This window comes from Scomber scombrus, chromosome 3 (assembly GCF_963691925.1).
Source record: "Scomber scombrus chromosome 3, fScoSco1.1, whole genome shotgun sequence".
In the NCBI taxonomy this organism is placed as follows: domain Eukaryota; kingdom Metazoa; phylum Chordata; class Actinopteri; order Scombriformes; family Scombridae; genus Scomber; species Scomber scombrus.
The window spans coordinates 35,198,704-35,222,548 of NC_084972.1; the positions used below are offsets into that span (position 1 = coordinate 35,198,704).

At 42.0% G+C, this 23,845-nt stretch overlaps 8 non-coding genes across 8 annotated transcripts; all 8 read left to right on the forward strand.

The window, feature by feature from the left end:
- The first annotated feature begins 8,710 nt into the window (after positions 1-8,710).
- On the forward strand, positions 8,711-8,782 carry trnaw-cca (transfer RNA tryptophan (anticodon CCA)). Its single transcript has one exon. It is a non-coding gene; the product is annotated as a tRNA-Trp (tRNA).
- A 785-nt stretch (positions 8,783-9,567) lies between these two features.
- trnaw-cca (transfer RNA tryptophan (anticodon CCA)) lies at positions 9,568-9,639 on the forward strand. The gene has a single exon. It is a non-coding gene; the product is annotated as a tRNA-Trp (tRNA).
- A 799-nt stretch (positions 9,640-10,438) lies between these two features.
- trnaw-cca (transfer RNA tryptophan (anticodon CCA)) lies at positions 10,439-10,510 on the forward strand. Its single transcript has one exon. It is a non-coding gene; the product is annotated as a tRNA-Trp (tRNA).
- A 745-nt stretch (positions 10,511-11,255) lies between these two features.
- trnaw-cca (transfer RNA tryptophan (anticodon CCA)) lies at positions 11,256-11,327 on the forward strand. Its single transcript has one exon. It is a non-coding gene; the product is annotated as a tRNA-Trp (tRNA).
- Positions 11,328-12,164: 837 nt separating this feature from the next.
- trnaw-cca (transfer RNA tryptophan (anticodon CCA)) lies at positions 12,165-12,236 on the forward strand. Its single transcript has one exon. It is a non-coding gene; the product is annotated as a tRNA-Trp (tRNA).
- An 815-nt stretch (positions 12,237-13,051) lies between these two features.
- Positions 13,052-13,123, forward strand: trnaw-cca (transfer RNA tryptophan (anticodon CCA)). Its single transcript has one exon. It is a non-coding gene; the product is annotated as a tRNA-Trp (tRNA).
- A 756-nt stretch (positions 13,124-13,879) lies between these two features.
- trnaw-cca (transfer RNA tryptophan (anticodon CCA)) lies at positions 13,880-13,951 on the forward strand. The gene has a single exon. It is a non-coding gene; the product is annotated as a tRNA-Trp (tRNA).
- Positions 13,952-17,337: 3,386 nt separating this feature from the next.
- trnaw-cca (transfer RNA tryptophan (anticodon CCA)) lies at positions 17,338-17,408 on the forward strand. The gene has a single exon. It is a non-coding gene; the product is annotated as a tRNA-Trp (tRNA).
- The last annotated feature ends 6,437 nt before the right edge of the window (positions 17,409-23,845 follow it).

Genomic DNA, 23,845 nt, shown 5'->3' on the forward strand with positions numbered 1-23,845 from the left:
CATCAGGTGGAGGAGTGCAGCATCAGCAGCGATGCAGGTGGATGGGTGCAGCATCAGGTGGAGGAGTGCAGCATCAGCAGGGATGCAGGTGGATGGGTGCAGTGATGCAGGTGGATGGGTGCAGCATCAGCAGTTCCTTCCTCCTTTCCTTCCTTCCTTGACTCGAGGACAACAGGAGGGTTAAGGGTTAATTTAGTTTTCAGCTCTCTCTCCTTTAAATCATATTCATATCCATGTCTTCTTCTTCATCAGTCCTTTATTAGCAGTGTTTCATAATGCAGTGAAACATAAAGGAAGTTTCAGCTGATAAACTGATGCGAAGCCGACACACTGAATATTTTCTCTGCAGTTTAATGAGATGAAAACATAACTGTGATCTGCTGTTTATTCCATTATCTCTCGGCACATTTTAAGCTTTTAATGTCTGTGCTGCTGCTGCTGCAATATTTAGTTTAAAGTGATATAATTAGCTCATAATGGACGTGACAGTAAAATACTAAAATTAGTTCTCTTTAACGCAATTTTCCCCGCTTATCCGCATCAGTTCGTTAAACCTATTAATTATGTTTTATTCAGGAGGATTCAGACTGTTGCCTGAAAGGTTTCCCGTCCTGATTGTTTTCTTTGTGTTTAATTCAGCTTCATCTCCCTCAGATACAATTTCATGGTTGAGAAAGTGTTGCATCTTTAATTGAACATGGATTTTGTTTGAAATGGTTGTCGCCTCGAGTGCACGTACGACTCTGTTATATATCACAACAGGCTGAAGATGATAGAAAACATGAGGAAGGAGACACACATCATACACAGCACAAGTCAAAGACTCGCTGTTGGGTTTTTTTAAGTGAAGATTAAACATTTGGAAGAGAAAGGAAGGAAGGAAGGAAGGGTGGCTATTTTAACACTTTGAAATAAAAAGGTCAGTGTAGCAGAGAGAGAGAGAGAGAGAGAGAGAGAGAGAGAGAGAGAGAGAGAGAGAGAGAGAGAGAGAGAGAGAGAGAGAGAGAGAGAGAGAGAGAGAGAGAGAGAGAGAGAGGAGAGAGGAGAGAGAGAGAGAGAGAGGAGAGAGAGAGAGAGAGAGAGAGAGAGAGAGAGAGAGAGCTTGACCGGAGCAGCGCCCCCCTCAGACCAGGCGCTGTGTTGTTGTTGATCTCCATTCTGGCCCTGTTGATCAAAGGTTCGTTAAGAAGCCAGTGCAGAGAGTCAGCTGTAGAACACCTTCTACGAGAAAATATGTTCCAAGACTTAAAAATACTTTGATAAAAAGGAGGTAACCCGTTTAAAACTAGACATTTAGGATCCGTCAAAAACAGAGCTTTATCCAACCTCAAGTTGCCGGCACGCCTAAAGATGCAGCTGGCCACATCCCTCCACACCAGATCTGCCGGACCTATTAAGTATTTTTGTATGGATGAGGTGGATGAGGCCCTGTCCCCCCTCCTCTCTGTCTAAAAACAGCACCCCCTGTGGCACCCAGTGTAGACTATCCCAGAAGAAATCCACCATTTTCCTTTGGATGTTTGCCAGTAAATGTGGGGGAGGGTCTACACAGGTTAAACGGTGCCACAGTTGGGATGCTACCAAGTTGTTTAAAACCAGAACTCTACCTCTCATGGACATCTGAGGGAGCAGCCATCTCCACTTGGAGAGTTTTCCTTCTATCTTCTCTGTGACGGTCTCCCAGTTCCTCTCCACCACATTTTTCTGTCCTAAATAAATCCCTAAATATTTAAAACCATCTTTTATCCATTTTAGGTCTTGGGAAAAAACTGGGAGACCGCCACGCCAGTCACCAACAGCAAGGGCCTTTTTGTCCAGTTTACTTGCTGCTGATGCTGCGCTAAAATCATTCACAATGTTGATTAAAAGGTCTGCATCACTCTGATCCTTAATAAAAACAATGAGATCATCTGCATAGGCCGATAAAACCATGTTTCTACTAAAACCAGGTAAAACCAAACCTTTAAGACTAGCGCGTATCTTGTTAAGGAGAGGTTCCAGGGAGAGTGCATAGAGCATCCCCGACATGGCACAGCCCTGCCGGACACCTCTATGCACCCTGAAAGGTGCACACAGACTGCCATTAAACTTCAGCACACTCTCAATATCACTGTACAACACCTTGATCTTAGCTATAAAACCAGCGCTGAACCCAAACCTCTCCATTACTGTCCATAGGAAGTTGTGTTCAACGCGGTCAAAAGCCTTTTCCTGGTCCAGGGAAATCAAACCAGTGTCCAACCCCAATGAACCAGAGACATCCAAAACATCCCGAATTAGATGGACATTGTCCACCATTGACCTGCCGGGCACACAATATGTCTGGTCCCGGTGGATGACCTCCTCCATAGCTCTCCCCAGCCTGGAGGCCAAGACTTTGGACAGAATCTTGTAATCCACACAGAGCAATGACACGGGGCGCCAGTTCTTGATGTGGAACCAGAGGCCAGACACGTATTAAAAACATCTAGGACATCCTGTCCTAAGATGTCCCAGAATGATTTAAAAAACTCCACCGTTAGTAGTCGTCAATGCCAGGGGCCCGTTGCCCCCTGCATGGTGTGGAGTGCGGTCTGGATCTCTGTCATGTTCAGAGGGGCAACGAGCTGTGAGTTGGTCTCTTCCGAGACTCGAGGCAGTCCCACACAGAACCCCTCTAAGAGCGTTTGCTCTTCTTTGTACTCACTTTTATATAGCTCTTGATAAAAACCCACCGCTCTTTTGCGTATCTGGCTTGGTTCCGTGATCTCCTGCCCCGTGTCAGAAAGCAGTGTGTGGATTACCTTCCTCTGCCCATTCTTTTTCTCCAGGCTGAAGAAAAACGCAGAAGGAGCATCCATATCCCTGATGGTTTGGAACCGGGACCTGACCAGTGCGCCCTGTACTTTAACATTTAACAGGTTGGCTAAAGCCATTTTTTTTTCCTTTGAGGCTTTCAATACAGCCTCGATTTCCTGTGGACTCAAGCTCCACTATATCGGTCTCTAGATCCCTCATAGATCTGGTGATGTCCTGCGTGACATTAAGAGTGTGCTGCTTACATAGGAGTTGGATTTGAGTCTTACCATGGTCCCACCACTGCCTAAGACTACTAAAATCACCCTTCCTCTGTCTAAAAACACCCCCAGAAATACTTTAAGACCTCCCTAAAAACTTTTATCATGGACTAAAACAGAATTAAAATGCCAATATGCGCTTTTAGGCTTAACATTTCTGATAAAAGCTTTACATAAAAGCAAAGAATGATCAGTAAAAACAGCTGGTACAATATTATAATCTTTATCAACATTAAGATGATGTTTTAAAAACAATAAATACGATCAAGCCTGGCTAAGGAGACCCTACTCTCCCCCCCTCCCTTCTACAACCGAAACATTTCATTACTGATGATGAGGCAAAAATCATGTATTCATAATCATCTACTTTAACCAGGAATCGGAGGTTAAGCTCTTCATCCCGTTTGTTCAGTATCATATAAAGTTGTCTCCTGTGAGACACGACGTGCTTCAGCAACGGAGACTTACATTAAGACATGATGAAAGGAGGGACATTGGACAGGACTACCTTGTCGCTGGCTGCGACAAAGGTAGCACCTGTACAAAGGTGTTTTGCACAGTGATTCCCCGCCTCACCGAGCTGGTTCACCTTCTCCACCCGATCCAGGAAAATAACCACGGCACTGTTCATCCGAGCGATCGATTTAATGCCGATGTGACCGACCTGTTCCCCCACAGCGAGGGGAAAACAAAAGAGAAAAACCCTTAAACTAAACCAAAGTAAACTGTGATGAATAAACTGTGCAACTAATAACCCATAAATAAACAAGTTTGAAACAGAAAAAATACGAAATTAAACGCTCCAAACACCCACTCGCACACCTCACTCCACACACACTCCCAGCATGCACTGAGAGAGAGAGAGAGAGAGACAGAGAGAGACAGAGAGAGAGAGAGAGAGAGAGAGACAGAGAGAGAGAGAGAGAGAGAGAGAGACAGACACCCCGCATAACATTTTTTTGATTAAATGTAATATTCTAACATTTAACAATACAGAACAAAATTGATTTAAATTTTAAAAAAACAAACCAATAATCAACATAAGAAAGTTCATTTGTACTTCTAAACATATTTAGGGTTTTTTTACTCCCTTTTTGTCTCCCAAGACGTTATTCCTCTCTACAGCGTCCATTACAATTGCACGCAAATCAAACATTATGCAAATTAGGTGATGACGTCATTTAGCGACTTCTAGCGAATTTTAGGACAACCAATAGCTACTTTCCTTACTGAGGAGTTGGCAACACTGCGCATGTCTAGTGTCTTTGTGATGAACCAATCGGATGTAGTTAAGTTTTAGGTTCGTTTGGACTCAAATACGAATCCAATGGAGATAAGAAGATGGGGTGAAGTAGGCCAGATTGTTGGGTCTTACTCCCTCTGAGGTGATTGATGAGAGAGTCAGATGAATTAACGGAGGAGTCAGACATTGTTGTGCATCGTGAAGGATTGAAGTTGGAGGAAGAAGCAGCAGGAAAGAGAAGAAGGGAAGTGACAACATGGACTCCAAGATCAAGTTTCAATGAAAACAAAAACTAAAGAAAAGCTTTACAGTCGATGCTCATTATATCAGCTTTTTGCACATTTCACATAATAATAAATACAACTTGAAATCATGACTTGTTTAATTAAACGTTTAAGATGCATTTGTTCAGGTTTTGTTAACCTTTGTGTCGTCCTCCCGGGTCAAATTGACCCTGTCTGTTTTGACTGTTCCTTCTTTCCTTCCTTCTTTCTCCCTTCCTCCCTTCCTTCATTCCTTCCTCCCTCCTTTCTTTCCTTCTTCCTTCCTCCCTCATTTCCTTCCTTCTTTCTCCCTTCCTCCCTTCCTTCATTCCTTCCTCCCTCCTTTCCTTCCTTCTTCCTTCCTCCCTTCCCTCCTTCCTTCCTCCATCCTTTCCTTCCTTCTTTCTCCCTTCCTCCCTCATTTCCTTCCTTCTTCCTCCCTTACTTCCTTCTTTCTCCCTTCATTCATTCCTTCCTCCCTCATTTCCTTCCTTCTTCCTCCCTTCTTTCCTTCTTCCTCCCTTCCTTCCTTGACTCGAGAGTTAAGGAGGAAACGTCACATATTGAACTTTCTCTGCTGTTTGCACACAGACATTAAAGAAGCTGAGCTCTACCTCTGAACGCCTCTCAGCTCTGTGCTTTCTTAAAGTATCTTTACCCTCTTTAGGTAAAGATGTTCACACCTCTAATAGAAACATCTTTCCAGCTCCAGACCTACAGATCTCCTCCTCCTCTGTCTCCCAGTGAAGTGTGGCAGCTCTTTGTTCTGAGTCTGTCTCACCTCTCTCGCTGCAGGCTCTCACAGACAACATGACGTGTTACCGCCCGGCTCCTCACGGGTAATTGTGGGTTTAGAACAAAAAGCCAGATGGAGCGAGAGAAACCGAGACGAGGAGCGTCTGAGACATGAAGGAGCTGCAGGAACGGAGCTGTACTGATGGGAATAAAAACACCAGCGTGGGAAATCATCACATCAGAGTCTCTTTCTAGTCACAGATGTTATCGTCTCCAGATCACATCTCTCTACTCTCCACATGTACTTACATTTTTCAGGAGGAAAGTATCAGCTGAGTTGTTCATTCAGCAGCTCTGAAGCTTTACTGTCAACTCAAGTCAATCTATTTTTTTTTCTCATTCATTTTTTATTGATGTGCCAGAAACATAGGAAAACATAATACATTGTTTATGCATGTACAACCATCAACCTTCAAGGCTTAAGCCCCCTTCGCTCCCTCTCATCCCCCCCCCTCCCCCCACACACACACACACACACCACCACCCACGTGGCATTGAAAAAGATTGACAGATCAGATCTATGTCAACAGTAGGTCTTCAATTTGGATTTAACATTCTCCCATTGCAGTACAGTGTGTGGCTGAGCATTATTTATTCTCGCTTGATGATAGTTCCATGTATGAAATGTCCAAAAATGTCCGCAACCAGTGGCTAGTAGAAAGGCCCTGAGTTTTCCAGCGCTGGACAACTATCTTTTTGGCTGCAGTGAGGCCTGCAAGCCAAATTTTACGTTTTTTATCCGCAAGAGAAAGGCTAGAGTCATCGTTCAATAGATGCACCACAGGTGACATAGGGAAGTTGACTCCTGTTAACATTGTAATAACATCTGTAAGTCAATCTCAGTCAATAGACTGAGACTAAACGTCTGCAGAGGAACTACAGTCTGCATGTTGGTATGACTCCAGACACAAAGCACTGAACTCCAGCTTGTTGGATTAAATCACTTTTTTTTGTTTAATTACTGAAAAACTTCACATTTACAGGACAGAAAGCTTCAGTAACAGCGAGCAGCCTGCAGGAATGTTTACGTTGTCTTTGTGTTGTAAGCAGCCACTAATCATTATATTTTTTATGTTTTATTTTGGCAAGCACATTCTTACATTTGCAGCTGTACTACTGATAAAGTCACACAACATATTTTGAGACTTTACACTCTTCAATTATCCAAATGTTGCCTTTCCAAAGTTTTTTTTTTTTTTAAACAATAGGGCATAGTTAACTATAGTCACACACATGTCTACATATCCTCATTCATGCATTCATAAAATACATTACTTACTTACTTATACATTGTTTCTTAGTGATGTCCATACCTACCTTTCCTATCATGTCTGATGCATAAATCCGTTAATCTTGTCAACATGTTGTCAAGTCAATTAAAATCTGATCTGACTGGTTTGATGTATTTATTCCACTTGGTCCAAATCAGGTAAAATCTTTCTTTTCGGAACCTGAGCACTAATCCATATTTAATGATAAATAAGAAAAAGACAAATCACCTTCATACTGATTCACCTTCACTGATTATCAACAGTGGTGAAAACATCATTCATAGTTTCCAGCAGCTTAAATAAAGTGTGAGAGCATCTGGATTGTCTCTCAATTACACAGCATTGAAATAGTTTGATTGGTTTCAGTTTGCACTACATGCATTGGATTTGTCAGTTTCCTCTTTGATTGGATTAAAATGTAAATATTCTTACTTATTTCAAAGACAGGAAACAGTCAGAACAGCACTGAGTGTCACAGAGCTCTCTCCTCATGTGAGGAGCGACTCAGATGGTTTAAAGCTAAACTAAAATGTGTTTAGTTGCAATAAAAGCTTCAAACGTTGACATGAATGTCCTGATATGACATCAGTGAGATGCTCTGAAAAGGACCCGTCTGATAAAAGGTTTCTGATCTTCAGCTGAATAGATGGAGACAGTTTCTGCTGAGGCTCTCATGTTACATCACATCCTTTAAAGAGTCCTGCACTGCTTTATTCTTTCTTTATTTCAAAGCAACAAATCTGATGACCTGTAAAAATGTCTTTTTAATTGACCTCAGATGTCAAACAGTCTATTTAGATCAGTTGAACATGTCATATAACCTACTGAGTCTTAATATATTCAGTATCAAATGTGTTAATTAACAATATTTTCTCATTATTTGGAGGGGAAACTTAATTTAGCTGATTTTACTTTTCTAGCTAAATGAATCTGATGTTGCAGTTTTCCTCCTTTCCTTCCTCCCTTCCTTCTCTCCTTACTTCCTTCCTGTTTTCCTCCCTCCTTCCCTCCTTACTCCTTTCCTTCCTCATTCCTTCCTTCCTTATTTCCTCCCTCCCTCCCTTCACATGAAAGTTTGTTATTTGTATCTTCCTAATGTTCTTAGACAAAGTGGTTGAGTTTTACTTTTCCTCCCTATGATGAAAAAAATGGTTTGGACCAAAGTTGAACATCTGTTATGACGCATCAGGATGCATTAACAGTGTTTATGCTACAAAAGATATATGTGGGCAAATGTCTCCCAAACAACCTGTGAGTGATCGGATCACAGTGCGTCTTGGTGGTTGTTTACACTCGTATTTAGCGCTGTCCACTTGTGATTGGACCACCAGAGACACATGCTAATGACAGGCGTAACCAGGGTGTAAGTGCTACTGTCCAGTTCTTCAGGCACCAACACACCACTGTCCTACTGACACATTCAGTGCACGTGTTCTTAAAAACTATTTCAATCAGGAGAGACAAGTGAATAGAAAGATATTTATTGTAAATATGTAATGAACAAAATCTTAGTAATGAGTCTTTGGTGCTTGAACTCCATGAGGAATCATCTCTGAACGGCTGCATATATATGTAGATCCTCCATGAAGTCCAGACACTGGTGGTGGTGATTGCTGAGGAGACTGAAGAGAAGATGGCAGATGGGAATAGACTGCAGATCCTGTAGAGAAGGAGGAGATGTGGAGGTGGTGGGGCGCAGGAACAGCTGTATGACAGGACTGAAGCAAAGGGAGAGAGGCACATTTAAACGGACCGCTGCAGGATGATAGGCTGAGGCTGAAGTGGCGTTTTGCTATTGGTTGATTGACAGGTGACTGGCAACAATTGAGATAACACCCTACACATAGAAATCTAGGTAATAGATGAGCATGCTTGAAGAAGGCAGAAGTTAACAGTTATGCTTTATGTTTTACAGTCTTCTGACTGAACTTTCGCTAAGCTTCATAACAATCTACCTTCAAACTCTTCCACCAAGACATCCTCTGCAAACAACAACAACCATTCATTACAGAAATGTTTTTTTATCCTGGCCTCTGGTTTTCTACTTGTCACCTAATTACATTATTGTTGTAGTCTACATCAGACTCTGTGGCGCAACGGTAGCGCGTCTGACTCCAGATCAGAAGGTTGCGTGTTCAAATCACGTCAGGGTCAAATAACTTTGTATATGTGCTGTTGTTCAGTTCTTCTGGTAACAACCTACTGATACATACAGTGCTCTTAAAAACTGTAACAGTCTATTAACTAACAGTTCATGGAGGTAGTTTGATTGGAAGGTAAAGATGCGTTATATAACACCCCGTTTATAGTAATACGACAGATTATGTTGGAGGAATTGTGGGACAGTGGGTGACTTCACTCATATATTTTGGGATTGCCCAAAAATCTTAGATTTCTGGAAAAGTGTACAAAAAGAAATAAAGAGAGTTCTGGGTATCAACCTTCACCTTGACCCAACACGATATATACCTGGGATATTACCTGAGGATTTGATAGACAGAGGATGAAGCTACTTGCTGAGAATCCTGCTAAAATAATCTCTTGGTTGAAACCACAACCCCCCAACATAGAGCAACGGAGAGACAGAATTAAACAATATTTACTATGGAGGAAACTACGGCGAGACTAATATTGAAACAATTATGTCAGAACTCTGAGCACCTTTTTAAAATTTAAATAAAAAATGTATTTAATTTTTTTTTATTTTTATGTTTGTATATATTCTCTCAGTAGCAACTGATTTTATGTACATCTTCATGTTTTTCAAATATGTGGAATAAATAAAAAGTTCCAAAAAAAAAAATATTTCAATCTACCTTCAAACTCTTCCACCAAGACTTCCTCTGCAAACAACAACTATTCATTACAGAAATGTTTTTTATCCTGGCCTCTGGTTTTCGACTTGTGACCTAATTACATGATTATTGCAGTCTACATCAGACTCTGTGGCGCAACGGTAGCGCGTCTGACTCCAGATCAGAAGGTTGCGTGTTCAAATCACGTCAGGGTCAAAAAGTAAAATTTGCAACCTGTGTTGTTACAATAACTTTGTATATGTGCTGTTGTTCAGTTCTTCTGGTAACAACCAGGCGGGGAGCTCCGGTCCTCTGAAATGAGGCCAACGTGGAAGTAACTTAAAACTGCATTCTATCAAAAGGCCACCAGGGGGCGACCGTTTTGGTGTCAAAAGGACTTCCGTCTCTATACAAGTCAATGGAGAATTCACCAACTTCTCACTTGATTTCTAACCTCAGTAAACATTTTCAAAATGTGTTTATGGTCTCAATCGCTAGTTTAAAGCCTTCTTCAATGCAGTATGATGTTCATTTGGGACATTTTGGCCTCCCTGATTTTATATGTGACGATAAAGCAGGGTATGCATTAGGGCGTGGCTACGTGGTGATTGACAGGTTGATTGGTTCACAGGTTCAGGAGGGCGCCTCATGCTCCTCCTGATGCCCATATAAGTAGAATCCCTGTTTTTATTTTTCCCAGCATGCAACTGACATTTTCAAGATGGTGCTGCTCAGATCCGATACTATTGGCCTCCGAGCAGCAGTCCACAAACCAATGGGTGACGTCACTGATGTTACGTCCATTTCTTATATACAGTCTATGGTAACAACCTACTGTCTCACTGACACATTCAGTGCACAGTGCTCTTTAAAACTGTAACAATCTACCTTCAAACTCTTCCACCAAGACATCCTCTGCAAGCAACAACAACTATTCATTACAGAAATGTTTTTTTATCCTGGCCTCTGGTTTTCGACTTGTGACCTAATTACATGATAATTACAGTCTACATCAGACTCTGTGGCGCAACGGTAGCGCGTCTGACTCCAGATCAGAAGGTTGCGTGTTCAAATCACGTCAGGGTCAAATAACTTTGTATATGTGCTGTTGTTCAGTTCTTCTGGTCCTCTGAAATGAGGCCAACGTGGAAGTAACTTAAAACTGCATTTTATCAAAAGGCCACCAGGGGGCGACCGTTTTGGTGTCAAAAGGACTTCCGTCTCTATACAAGTCAATGGAGAATTCACCAACTTCTCACTTGATTTCTAACCTCAGTAAACGTTTTCAAAATGTGTTTATGGTCTCAATCGCTAGTTTAAAGCCTTCTTCAATGCAGTATGATGTTCATTTGGGACATTTTGGCCTCCCTGATTTTATATGTGACGATAAAGCAGGGTATGCATTAGGGCGTGGCTACGTGGTGATTGACAGGTTGATTGGTTCACAGGTTCAGGAGGGCGCCTCATGCTCCTCCTGATGCCCATATAAGTAGAATCCATGTTTTTATTTTTCCCAGCATGCAACTGACATTTCCAAGATGGCGCTGCTCAGATCTGATACTATTGGCCTCCGAGCAGCAGTCCACAAACCAATGGGTGACGTCACGGATGTTACGTCCATTTCTTATATACAGTCTATGGTAACAACCTGCTGTCTCACTGACACATTCAGTTCACAGTGCTCTTAACAACTGTAACAATCTACCTTCAAACTCTTCCACCAAGACATCCTCTGCAAACAACAACAACTATTCATTACAGAAATGTTTTTTTATCCTGGCCTCTGGTTTTCGACTTGTGACCTAATTACATGATAATTACAGTCTACATCAGACTCTGTGGCGCAACGGTAGCGCGTCTGACTCCAGATCAGAAGGTTGCGTGTTCAAATCACGTCAGGGTCAAAGTGTAAAATGTGCAACCTGTGTTGTTATAATAACTTTGTATATGTGCTGTACTGATACATACAGCGCTCTTAAAAACTGTAACAATCTATTAACAGTCCAACATGGAGGGAGTTTGATTGGAAGGTGAAGATGCGTTATTTTAACCCCCCCGTCTATCACTTCAAAATATAGCAATACGTCAGATTTATGTTGGAGGAATTGTGGGACAGTTGGTGACTTCACTCATATATTTTGGGATTGCCCAAAAATCTTAGATTTCTGGAAAAGTGTACTAAAGGAAATAAAGAGAGTTCTGGGTATCAACCTTCACCTTGACCCAACACGATATATACCTGGGATATTACCTGAGGATTTGATAGACAGAGGATGAAGCTACTTGCTGAGAATCCTGCTAAAATAATCTCTTGGTTGAAACCACAACCCCCCAACATAGAGCAACGGAGAGACAGAGTTAAACAATATTTACTATGGAGGAAACTACGGCGAGACTACAATTAAATTAGAAACATTTGAGAAAAGATGGGAACCGATAACAACAATTATGTCAGAACTCTGAGCACCTTTTTAAATTTAAATAAAAAATGTATTTAATTTTTTTTAATTGTTTTTATATATTCTCTCAGTAGCAACTGATTTTATGTACATCTTCATGTTTTTCAAATATGTGGAATAAATAAAAAGTTCCCAAAAAAAAATATTTCAATCTACCTTCAAACTCTTCCACCAAGACATCCTCTGCAAACAACAACAACTATTCATTACAGAAATGTTTTTTTTCCTGGCTTCTTGTTTTCTACTTGTCACCTAATTACATGATTATTGCAGTCTACATCAGACTCTGTGGCGCAACGGTAGCGCGTCTGACTCCAGATCAGAAGGTTGCGTGTTCAAATCACGTCAGGGTCAAATAACTTTGTATATGTGCTGTTGTTCATTTCTTCTGGTAACAACCTGCTGATACATACAGTGCTCTTAAAAACTGTAACAATCTATTAACAGTCCAACATGGAGGGAGTTTGATTGGAAGGTGAAGATGCGTTATTTTAACATCCCGTCTATCACTTCAAAATATAGCAATACGTCAGATTTATGTTGGAGGAATTGTGGGACAGTGGATGACTTCACTCATATATTTTGGGATTGCCCCAAAATCTTAGATTTCTGGAAAAGTGTACAAAAAGAAATAAAGAGAGTTCAGGGTATCAACCTTCACCTTGACCCAACACGATATATACCTGGGACATTACCTGAGGATTTGATAGACAGAGGATGAAGCTACTTGCTGAGAATCCTGCTAAAATAATCTCTTGGTTGAAACCACAACCTCCCAACATAGAGCAACGGAGAGACAGAGTTAAACAATATTTACTATGGAGGAAACTACGGCGAGACTACAATTGAAATTAGAAACATTTGAAAAAAGATGGGAACCGATAACAACAATTATCTCAGAACTCTGAGCACCTTTTTTAAATTTCTTTTAAAAATTATTTTATTTTTATTTTTGGATATATTCTCTCATTAGCAACTGATTGCTACATCTTCATGTTTTTCAAATATGTGGAATAATTTTTTTTTTAAAAACTGTAACAATCTACCTTCAAACTCTTCCAGCAGGACAGCCTCTGCAAAAAACAACTATTTATTAGAGAAATGTTTTTTCATCCTGGCTTCTTGTTTTCTACTTGTCACCTAATTGCAGATTATTGCAGTCTACATCAGACTCTGTGGCGCAACGGTAGCGCGTCTGACTCCAGATCAGAAGGTTGCGTGTTCAAATCACGTCAGGGTCAAATAACTTTGTATATGTGCTGTTGTTCAGTTCTTCTGGTAACAGTTCCAGTCCTCTGAAATGAGGCTAATGAGGAAGTAACTTAAAACTGCATTCTATCAAAAGGCCACCAGGGGGCGACCGTTTTGGTGTCAAAAGGACTTCTGTCTCTATTCAAGTCAATGGAGAATTCACCAACTTCTCACTTGATTTCTAACCTCAGTAAACGTTTTCAAAATGTGTTTATGGTCTCAATCGCTAGTTTAAAGCCTTCTTCAATGCAGTATGATGTTCATTTGGGACATTTTGGCCTCCCTGATTTTATATGTGACGATAAAGCAGGGTATGCATTAGGGCGTGGCTACGTGGTGATTGACAGGTTGATTGGTTCACAGGTTCAGGAGGGCACCTCATGCTCCTCCTGATGCCCATATAAGTAGAATCCATGTTTTTAATTTTCCCAGCATGCACCTGAAATTTTCAAGATGGCGCTGCTCAGATCCGATACTATTGGCCTCCGAGCAGCAGTCCACAAACCAATGGGTGACGTCACTGATGTTACGTCCATTTCTTATATACAGTCTATGGTAACAACCTACTGTCTCACTGACACATTCAGTGCACAGTGCTCTTTAAAACTGTAACAATCTACCTTCAAACTCTTCCACCAAGACATCCTCTGCAAACAACAACAATTATTCATTACAGAAATGTTTTTTATCCTGGCTTCTGGTTTTCAACTTGTCACCTAATTACGTGATTATTGCAGTCTACATCAGACTCTGTGGCGCAACGGTAGCGCGTCTGACTCCAGATCAGAAGGTTGCGTGTTCAAATCACGTCAGGGTCAAAGTATAAAATTTGCAACCTGTGTTGTTACAATAACTTTGTATTTATGCTGTTGTTCATTTCTTCTGGTAACAACCAGGCGGGGAGCTCCGGTCCTCTGAAATGAGGCCAACGTGGAAGTAACTTAAAACTGCATTCTATCAAAAGGCCACCAGGGGGCGACTGTTTTGGTGTCAAAAGGACTTCCGTCTCTATACAAGTCAATGGAGAATTCACCAACTTCTCACTTGATTTCTAACCTCAGTAAACGTTTTCAAAATGTGTTTATGGTATCAATCGCTAGTTTAAAGCCTTCTTCAATGCAGTATGATGTTCATTTGGGACATTTTGGCCTCCCTGATTTTATATGTGACGATAAAGCAGGGTATGCATTAGGGCGTGGCTACGTGGTGATTGACAGGTTGATTGGTTCACAGGTTCAGGAGGGCGCCTCATGCTCCTCCTGATGCCCATATAAGTAGAATCCATGTTTTTATTTTTCCCAGCATGCACCTGAAATTTCCAAGATGGCGCTGCTCAGATCCGATACTATTGTCCTCCGAGCAGCAGTCCACAAACCAATGGGTGACGTCACGGATGTTACATCCATTTCTTATATACAGTCTATGGTAACAACCTGCTATCTCACTGGTATATTCAGTTCAAAGTGCTCTTAACAACTGTAACAATCTACCTTCAAATTCTTCCACCAAGACATCCTGTGCAAAGAACAACAACTATTCATTACAAAAATGTTTATCCTGGCCTTTGCTTTTCGACTTGTCACCATGCAGCTGCAACAAGTGAAGCCGGTCCTGCAGTGTGTGTGTGTGTGTGGGGGGGGGGGGGGGTGAAGGGTATTAAAGGAGAGCAGAGTGAAACATCCACTAACAGCTATCACCTCGCTTTACTTTAACATGCAGCTATTAGCCTGAATAAAAGCTTAACAACGTGTCCTCTGACAGAAACACCGTCTGGAGATGTAGCTGTATCAGAGAGCAGAGACCCAGCCTGTTACACCCCCCCCCCCCCACACACACACACACACACACACACACACACACACACACACACACACACCCTCAGAGTCAGAGCAGCAGGTGGATGATGTGAGTGCAAGCGTAACAGCATCAGAGGCTAATTGTAATGATCCTGATTTAGTGATGATTGAATTTTGTTGGTGATGCTACGCTTTTAGTGAAGCCTTTATTTGGGTTCAATGGTATGTGTGTGTGTGTGTGTGTGTGTGTGTGTGTGTGTGTGTGTGTGTGTGTGTGTGTGTGTGTGTGTGTGTGTGTGTGTGTGGTTTGAGTGTGTGTGTGTGGTTTATGTGTAAGCAGAGTGTTTTTAATTCGGACCCTGCTGTTACTCATCTTTTTCCCATATGGACAGAACGCAGGTGAAAGGAAAGTGCGGGACCTCACAGCTGCAACTCACCAGAAACCATTAAGAAGTGATTATGAGGGAGCAAACACAATGAGCAGCAGCCATCTAAAAGCCAGTGAGGAGTGAAATAGTCTGCATCTGCTACTCAGCGCTTTCTCAATGCTTTGTTAGGCGGGTAAGTAAGCCTGCAAGCCCAAACATTTTAACATCAGCCGGTTATGATGCACAGCAGTTTCTATTGGAACAGTTAGATACGTGCAGGGATGTGTGTCTCAATGCATCAACAATACAATACACATACCAATGTTTTGGTATTTGCTATTCCTCTTTCTAGTGTGTTTTTTTCCTGTATGCTTTGAACATATATTGCTTCTCTCTTGCATACTCTTTTCTTTTTTCTTTTTTTTTCAAGGAAAAAACTAAGGAAGTAAGGAGAGAAGGAAAGGAGGGAGGAAGGGAGGGAGGGAGAGAGGGAGGAAGGGAGCAAGGAAGGAGGGGAATAATGAAGGAAAAATTATGGAAAGAAGGAAGGAAGGAAAGAAGGAACAGTCAAAAGATTTGGGGTCAATTTGACCCGGGAGGACAACAGGAGGGTTAACACTGAGGAAGAAGGAAGGAAGGGAGGGAGGAAGAAGGAAGGAAAGGAGGAAGAAGGAAGGAAAGGAGGGAGGGACGAAGGAAGGAAAGGAGGGAGGGAGGAAGGAAGGAAGGAAATGAGGGAGGAAGGAAGGAGGGAAAGGAAAAAAGGAAGGGAGAAAGGAAGGAAGGAAGGATGGAGGAAGGAAGGAAGGAAGGACCAGTAAAGAAAGACGAGGTCAATTTGACCCGGGAGGCGAGTAAGAGTAGTATAATGATAGTCAGAGGCAGAAGACACAACATTGGTATTTCCTGCTCTTAAAGTTTGTAATGAGGCTAAATATTGAGGCCATTACATAATGTATGTGTTCAGTGACTGTGACTTGTCTCTTTTTAAAGCTTTCTGTATAAACCGCCCACCTGTGATGTTGCTGTAGGAAGCCTGCAGAGACTCACAGTGTTTATAATGACAGTATGAGGCTGCTGCTGCTGCTTGAAGCTGCAACAAGCTGCAGCACAAACCAAATGTTTGTTAATGTTGGTGAACACACACCTGCTCTGCTGCAATGTGAAATATTATCTGGGTCAATGAGGTTTAGTTTAAATTTAAAGGGTTAAAATGTGAAAATAAACGTATGAATAACTTGCACACATTCTTTTTTTGTGGAGCATCAAATTTCTGCTTTGAATCCTCCTGTTGTTCTCGAGTCAAGGTAGGAAGGGAGGAAGAAGGAAGAAAAGGAGGGAGGAAGAAGGCAGGAGGGAAGGGAGGATGGAGGAAAGGAGGAAGGATGGAGGAAAGAAGGAAGGAAGGAAGGAAGGAAGGAAGGAAGGATGGAGGAAAGAAGGAAGGAAGGTAGGAGGGAGGGAGAAAGGAAGGAAGGAAGGAAAGAAGGAGGGAAGGAAAGAAGCAAGGAAGAAAGGGGGATGGAGGAAGGAAAAAGGAAGGAAAGGAAGGAAGGAGGGAAGGTAACAATACCTAATCATTAATATCATCTGTATAATAAACAACTCTTTTTACTTCATTCTCTGGTTTCTCCTGATTGAAATACAGTTTTGAATTGATGCAACACAATTCACCTCATTGGGATTTGATTCAAACCACAGGAAAGAACGACGCTCCGGATCCAACATGGTACAAAGGGTTTGATTTTACTTCTTAAAAACACAGCAGATCATAAATTAACTGAACAAAGTGTGATTGTTATGTTACTTATTTGTTTCTCTTGTACTGCTGCTCAAAAAACACTAGCAAGCCTTTTCACAAGTCCTTTGTAGTGAAGAGTTCTCAGTGACCCCAACAGTTTATGTCAAAAGGATAGCAGGAATCAATCTAAATATCAAATTATTGGTCACATTTCTGAATAATACTTCAAAGGGTCATCAACACGGCCCAAAAGATCACTGACTGCCCTCTGATCCGCGTGATGACTGCAGTCTACATCAGACTCTGTGGCGCAACGGTAGCGCGCTGACTCCAGATCAGAAGGTTGCGTGTTCAAATCACGTCAGGGTCAAAGTATAAAATTTGCAACCTGTGTTGTTACAATAACTTTGTATGTGTGCTGTTGTTCAGTTCTTCTGGTAACAACCAGGTGGGGAGTTCTGATCCTCTGAAATGATGCCAACGCTGAAGTAACTTAAACTGCATTCTATCAAAAGGCCACCAGGGGGCGACCGTTTTGGTGTCAAAAGGACTTCCGTCTCTATACAAGTCAATGGAGAATTCACCAACTTCTCACTTGATTTCTAACCTCAGTAAACGTTTTCAAAATGTGTTTATGGTCTCAATCGCTAGTTTAAAGCCTTCTTCAATGCAGTATGATGTTCATTTGGCCTCATGCTCCTCCTGATGCCCATATAAGTAGAATCCCTGTTTTTATTTTTAACACGGCCCAAAAGATCACCGGCTGCCCTCTCCCCACACTGGAAGACTACACAGGTCCCGCTGCATCAAAAAAGCTCAGAACATGATAAAGGACTCTTCTCACCCTGGACACTCTCTGTTTGAACTGTTGCCATCAGGTAAAACAAGGACAAACAGATTCAAACACAGTTTTTATCCTACAGCTATCACTACACTCAATGCTGCTAATTAATACTGTTTACTACTGACTGGGCAATAGAGCCGTGCAATGACAAATGTATATGTTTTATATATAGTATTTATTTAACTTTTATTTTCTTGTTTTGTTTATTTTTATTTATGAATGATGCTCTGACTGGTGAGCACTTTTAAATGTTGTTGTACTGGTGACAATGACAATAAAGATCTATCTATCTATAATAAAGGCATAAGACCTCTGCTGCTAATATACTGTATAACTAAGTCTGTATCTGCTTGTCATAGACTGGGTTTGTCTCAGGATGTTGAGTATTTGTTGGGTTAAGTTTCATGTGTGCTCTGCTGTGGTTTTGTGTGTCAGTTTATTTAGAGAAGAGGATTGTTTGTTGAGCTTTTGGTTTTCTGTTTGCTGTGTTTCTGTGTTTCATTTTCCCTCCTTTTCCCATCTACACACCTGCCTTGCATCAGCCTCGTCAAGCCCTGCATGCTCTGTGTTTCCTCCAGCCAATCAGCTCCCTGCCTACTCCCCTCTCCAGTCACCTGTTCTCCATCTCCTCATCACTTCAGTGATGCAGCGCTGGAGTTCACTTCAGTCTTTGTTGGATCTGCTGTTCTGCTTCTGTTTCTTCAGATTAAAGACATTTGTTCAGCTTCTCTCAGCTCGCAGTCTTTGTGTTTCAGTCCACCTGCTCTGCTCCTCATGACACCAGTGCACATTTCTTTAATCAGAGTAGTCATCCAATCTCTACTTTCTATATTTGATGTGTGCAGTGTGTAGTTTCAGAGGCGTCTACATGCTCATCATACTCCATTATGATTGATTAGTGCAGGATTTGCTCTAATTGATGCATCATCATCATTTGGCTTCAGTTTCTGTTTGCTGGTTGAATTCCAGCCAATGCAAATTTTCAGTGAAATTAAGTTGATCATCTTTTAGCCAATAGTCTGAGGTTTCCAACAGTGTATGACACTACGCTATCAAGTTTGGTTGTCCATAAACAAATGGCATTATTCACCGCTTACGCTCCAGTTTCTGTGCGTCTGCTCCGTATATACGAGGGCGGAGGCTTTTTTCAGTGGAGTGAACTTTTTTTTCATGGACATATCTGTTGAAAAATAGCTCATTTTTTGGTCATTTGACTCCAAATTTGGACTGCACGAAGCCAAGACCTGTGGCTGTGGCCTAATTGTGTGTATATCCCGCTGAGATGTCCCTGAATGTCTGTACCCATGTCATTGTATAGGCAAACCTATGGGCGAGGAAACAACCCCATCATTCTAACCTCTGCCACTCTTTGTCAGCAAGTCCCAGAATCACACAGACTGAAGAATCCTGAGAGTGTTACCTTTCCAATGATATCAGACAATTCTCTGAGTCTCAAACTATGTGGGATCTGTGCTGCTCACAACTTGGGCATGTCGTTTAGGCAAAAAGCGTAAAAATAGGGGCCTGAATTAAGAGGTTAATGACTCTCAACTTTCTAATCATGAACTTGTCATTTTGCATCATTTTTTATTGACACTGATGCTCCTCTGCATTAATATTACACTCAATACTACAAACAATTACACAGAACAACCTTCAAAGTCTGAGATTTCCTCCTGGTCTGATTTAAATGAATGTTACTGTATTTAACCCTCCTGTTGTCCTCGAGTTAAGGAAGGGAGGGAGAAAGAAGGAACGAATGGAGGGAGGGAGGACGGAAGGATAGAAGGGAGTAAGAAGGAAGGAAGAAGGAAGGAAAGGAGGGAGGAAAGGAGGATAGGAAAGAAGGAAGGGAGGAAGGAAGGTAGGAAGGTAGGAGGGAGGGAGAAAGTAAATGAGAAGGGAGGAAGGAAGGAAAGAAGGACAGAGGAAAGTAGGAAGGGAGGAGAGAGAAGGAGGGATGGAGGATGGAAAGAAGGAAGGAATGGAGGAAAGAGAGAGGAAGGAAAGAAAGAGAGAAGGAGGGAGGGAGGAAGGAAGGAAGGAACAGTCAAAGCAGACGGGGTCAACGTTAAATACGGATCAGGATCAGGATCCAGACGGAGCCTTCTGTCTGTCTGCGTTCATTTAGTCCGTATTTCTGCACGTTTCCATAAAGCTTACGGATACGGGGCAAACGGAGCAGTACCACCGGAAACCATGGGGGGGCAGTGTTGCTGTCACTACGCGATACGTAGCTCTAGTGAGACACGAAGAAGAAATAACAATGGCGGAACTTTTTGAGGAAAGGTTTAGCGAGTTGGTTAAAAACTTTAAACATATTATGTCTTTTATGCAAGAGGAACATTATCAATATCTCCTGATTCTGTGTTGCCCCCTGCTGGATGTATTGGGTAACATCCATTCTGCCCCCTGGTGGACGTATTGGTTAACATCCATTCCAACGTAAGGGACGCATGGAAGTATGTGAGCAGTGACGGTAACATCGTTTGGAAAGGACGTAAACATTATCGTACGTACGTTGAGCATAAATGGGCCTTAACTCTCATTTTTAACTTTAAGGTCTTTGTAGATATGTATTTATTTATGTTAACAGTCACATCAAACAGAGACTTTATGTTTTTGACATCTTGAGACAGAGGCTCATGGTAAAGTCTCTCTGTTTCCTGCAGGAATCACATCATTAGTTTCTCTGAAAGTCTGTCCTGAAGCTAAAAGCACACAGCTCCCTCCTCTCTACTCCTGCAGGTGTTTTAAACATGTCCGATGTGTTCACTGACCCTGAAGGCTGCAGCTGCCTCACTCATTTAGCAGACTGAGGACAACATGCTGTCACCACAGATTCAATTTCAGAGTTTATCACAACAGGAAACCTCTTTTTGTCCCATGAAAGGTTCGGAAGATGAAGGCTCACCAGTTTAAAGCTGTAGTGAAGTTAATGTGTGTAAGACCTGAACATTTAATTAACCCTCCTGTTGTCCTCCAGTCAAGGAAGGAAGGGAGGGAGGAAGGAAGGATGGAATAAAGGAAGGAAGGAAGGAAAAGAGGGTGGAAGGAAGGAAGGAAAAGAGGGTGGAAGGAAGGAAGAAAGGGAGGAAGACGGAAGGAAAAGAGGAAGAAGGAAGGAAAAGAGGGAGGAAGGAAGGAAGAAAGGAAGGAAGAAAAGGAAGGAGAAGGAAGGAAAGGAGGAAGGAAGGGAGTAAGAAGGGAGGAAAAGAGGGAGGAAGGAAGGAAGGGAGGAAGAAGGAATGAAAGAAGAGAGGAAGGAAGGAAGAAACTAGGGAGGAAAGAAAGAGAAGGAGGGTGGGAGAAAGGAAAAGAGGAAGGGAGGAAAGGAAAGAAGGAAGGAAGCTAGGGGGGAGGAAAAAAAGAGAGAAGGAGGGAGGGAGGAAAGAAGGAAGAGAGGAAGGAAAGGAAGGAAGGAAGGGAAGAAGGAAAGAAGGAGGGAGGCAGGAAGGAAGGACAGAAGGAAGATAGGAAAGAGAGAGGAAGGAAAGAAAGAGAGAAGGAGGGAGGGAGGAAGGAAGGAAGGAAGGAAGGAACAGTCAAAACAGACGGTCAATTTGACCCAGGAGGACGACATGAAGGTTAAAGTTACTGCTCTTTTCTGTTTATCAGGAGGCTGAAAGTGTTATCTCCTGTGTAACCTCGTGTCCGCTGTTATCTGAGAACAAAACACTGAAAACAAACAAACATGATGATGTGCTGCAAAACAAACAGAAACACAGAGATGTGCAATTAAGTCCCGCTCACCTGGGAGAGAAAACAATGAATCGCTCTCCACTGACTTTGTACTGAGTGAAGGTGCTAGCAAATAGAAAGATGCCTAAAAGCTGCTGTGTAGTGAGATGTACTACTAACACAGGAAAGAAGCTCAAACACCTGTAAACATCATGCACACATACATGGACCCAATGCTAGAACAGTATATCTCAGAGTTAAGTCTTCACACTGGAGACAATGTTATGATCATAAAATAACTTTTATCTGCAGCAACAGCAGCAGCAGGTAATGATTGCTGGTCAGATTTCAAACTGCTGAGTTCTGACCATAGATGTATATAAGAAATGGACGTAACATCCGTGACGTCACCCATTGGTTTGTTGACTGCTGCTCGGAGGCCAATAGTATCGGATCTGAGCAGCGGCATCTTGAAAATTTCAGGTGCATGCTGGGAAAAATAAAAACAGGGATTCTACTTATATGGGCATCAGGAGGAGCATGAGGCGCCCTCCTGAACCTGTGAACCAATCAACCTGTCAATCACCACGTAGCCACACCCTAATGCATACCCTGCTTTATCGTCACATATAAAATCAGGGAAGCCAAAATGTCCCAAATGAACATCATACTGCATTGAAGAAGGCTTTAAACTAGCGATTGAGACCATAAACACATTTTGAAAACGTTTACTGAGGTTAGAAATCAAGTGAGAAGTTGGTGAATTCTCCATTGACTTGTATAGAGACGGAAGTCCTTTTGACACCAAAACGGTCGCCCCCTGGTGGCCTTTTGATAGAATGCAGTTTTAAGTTACTTCCTGGTTGGCATCATTTCAGAGGACCAGAACTCCCCGCCTGGTTCTGACAACAGAAACAGAAAAGTATGTAAACGAGAACAAAAATATGACTTCAAAAAGCAGCATGTTCGCTGTGGTTTTATATCCTGTTGTCAGATGTTGAACATGCTCAAAGTTGTAAAGCTTGTAACTGTATTTTAAATGCTGCCTGCAAGTCAAAAGTCAGGGTGTCAACCTGCTCTGAACAGTAGACCGTCCATAACGATGAATGAAGCAATGTGTGATGTCACATGTTAGTTTAATTGGAGCCAGTTTGAAGCTTCTGCTCTGTGTCATCTTGTCTGTTTGGAGCCAGAAGCTTTCAGATAAGGAGAGCAGCGTGTTTCCTTTCATGCTCTGGAAACACTCCCCGCTACCTTGGACCAAAGCTAACGCTGCTTTATTGGGAACATTGAGCACTGCACTCTTTGGCTTTATTGAAATATTGCAACAATAAACGCCCACACAGCAGACATCACAACTATGAGTCTGAAAATGTTAGCATGTAAACTAAGCAATATATTCTATGCTGTAATGCCAGTTGGTCTGTGGGATTTCTTTCTCTTTCTCTCACATCGTACTACTCACTTTCCCTCTTATCTCTTATCTTATTTATTCATTGACTCATTATGCCTATTGTGTAGACCAGGACCTGAGTACCTCAGATTGCATACTTCCATCTATGTAACATCAACTGTGTCCGTCCCTCACTTTCACCAACCTGCACCGCTATCCTGGTAAACACCCTGATCACATCCCGTCTGGACTACTGTAACTCTCTCCTCTTTGGTCTTCAGCTGGTCTTCATAACCAGAACCCCCTCTATTGAACACATCACTCCTGCCCTGCAGCAACTTCATTGGCTTCCTATCAAATCCCGCATTGACTTTAAGATTCTACTCCTCACTTACAAGATCCTTCCCAACCTGGCACCATCATATCTCTCTGAACTGATTCACATCTACACACCCTCCCGAACTCTCCGATCCTCCTCCGCCAACCAGCTCTTTCCCCCATCTGCCAACTTAACTACCATCATGGGGTCAAGAGCTTTCAGCCGATCTGCCCCCCGCCTCAGGAACTCTCTCCCACCAGACATTCACACTTCAGACTCCACCTTTAAATCCCGCCTGAAAACGCACCTATTCAGAGCTGCATACTCTGTCTCACACTAACTATGCATCACGTTCTTGTTTATTTATTGTACTGATGCACTTTATAGTCACATTCATATTTATTTCTTTATCTTTGCACTAAATGTTACCTGATTTATATTGTTTGATGTACTGTTGTTGTGTTTTAAGGTGTCCTTGAGTGCTTTGAAAGGTGCCTTTAAATAAAATGCATTATTATTATTATTATTAGTACCTCTTTTATGTTTCTACATGGCTGGAATGACAATAAA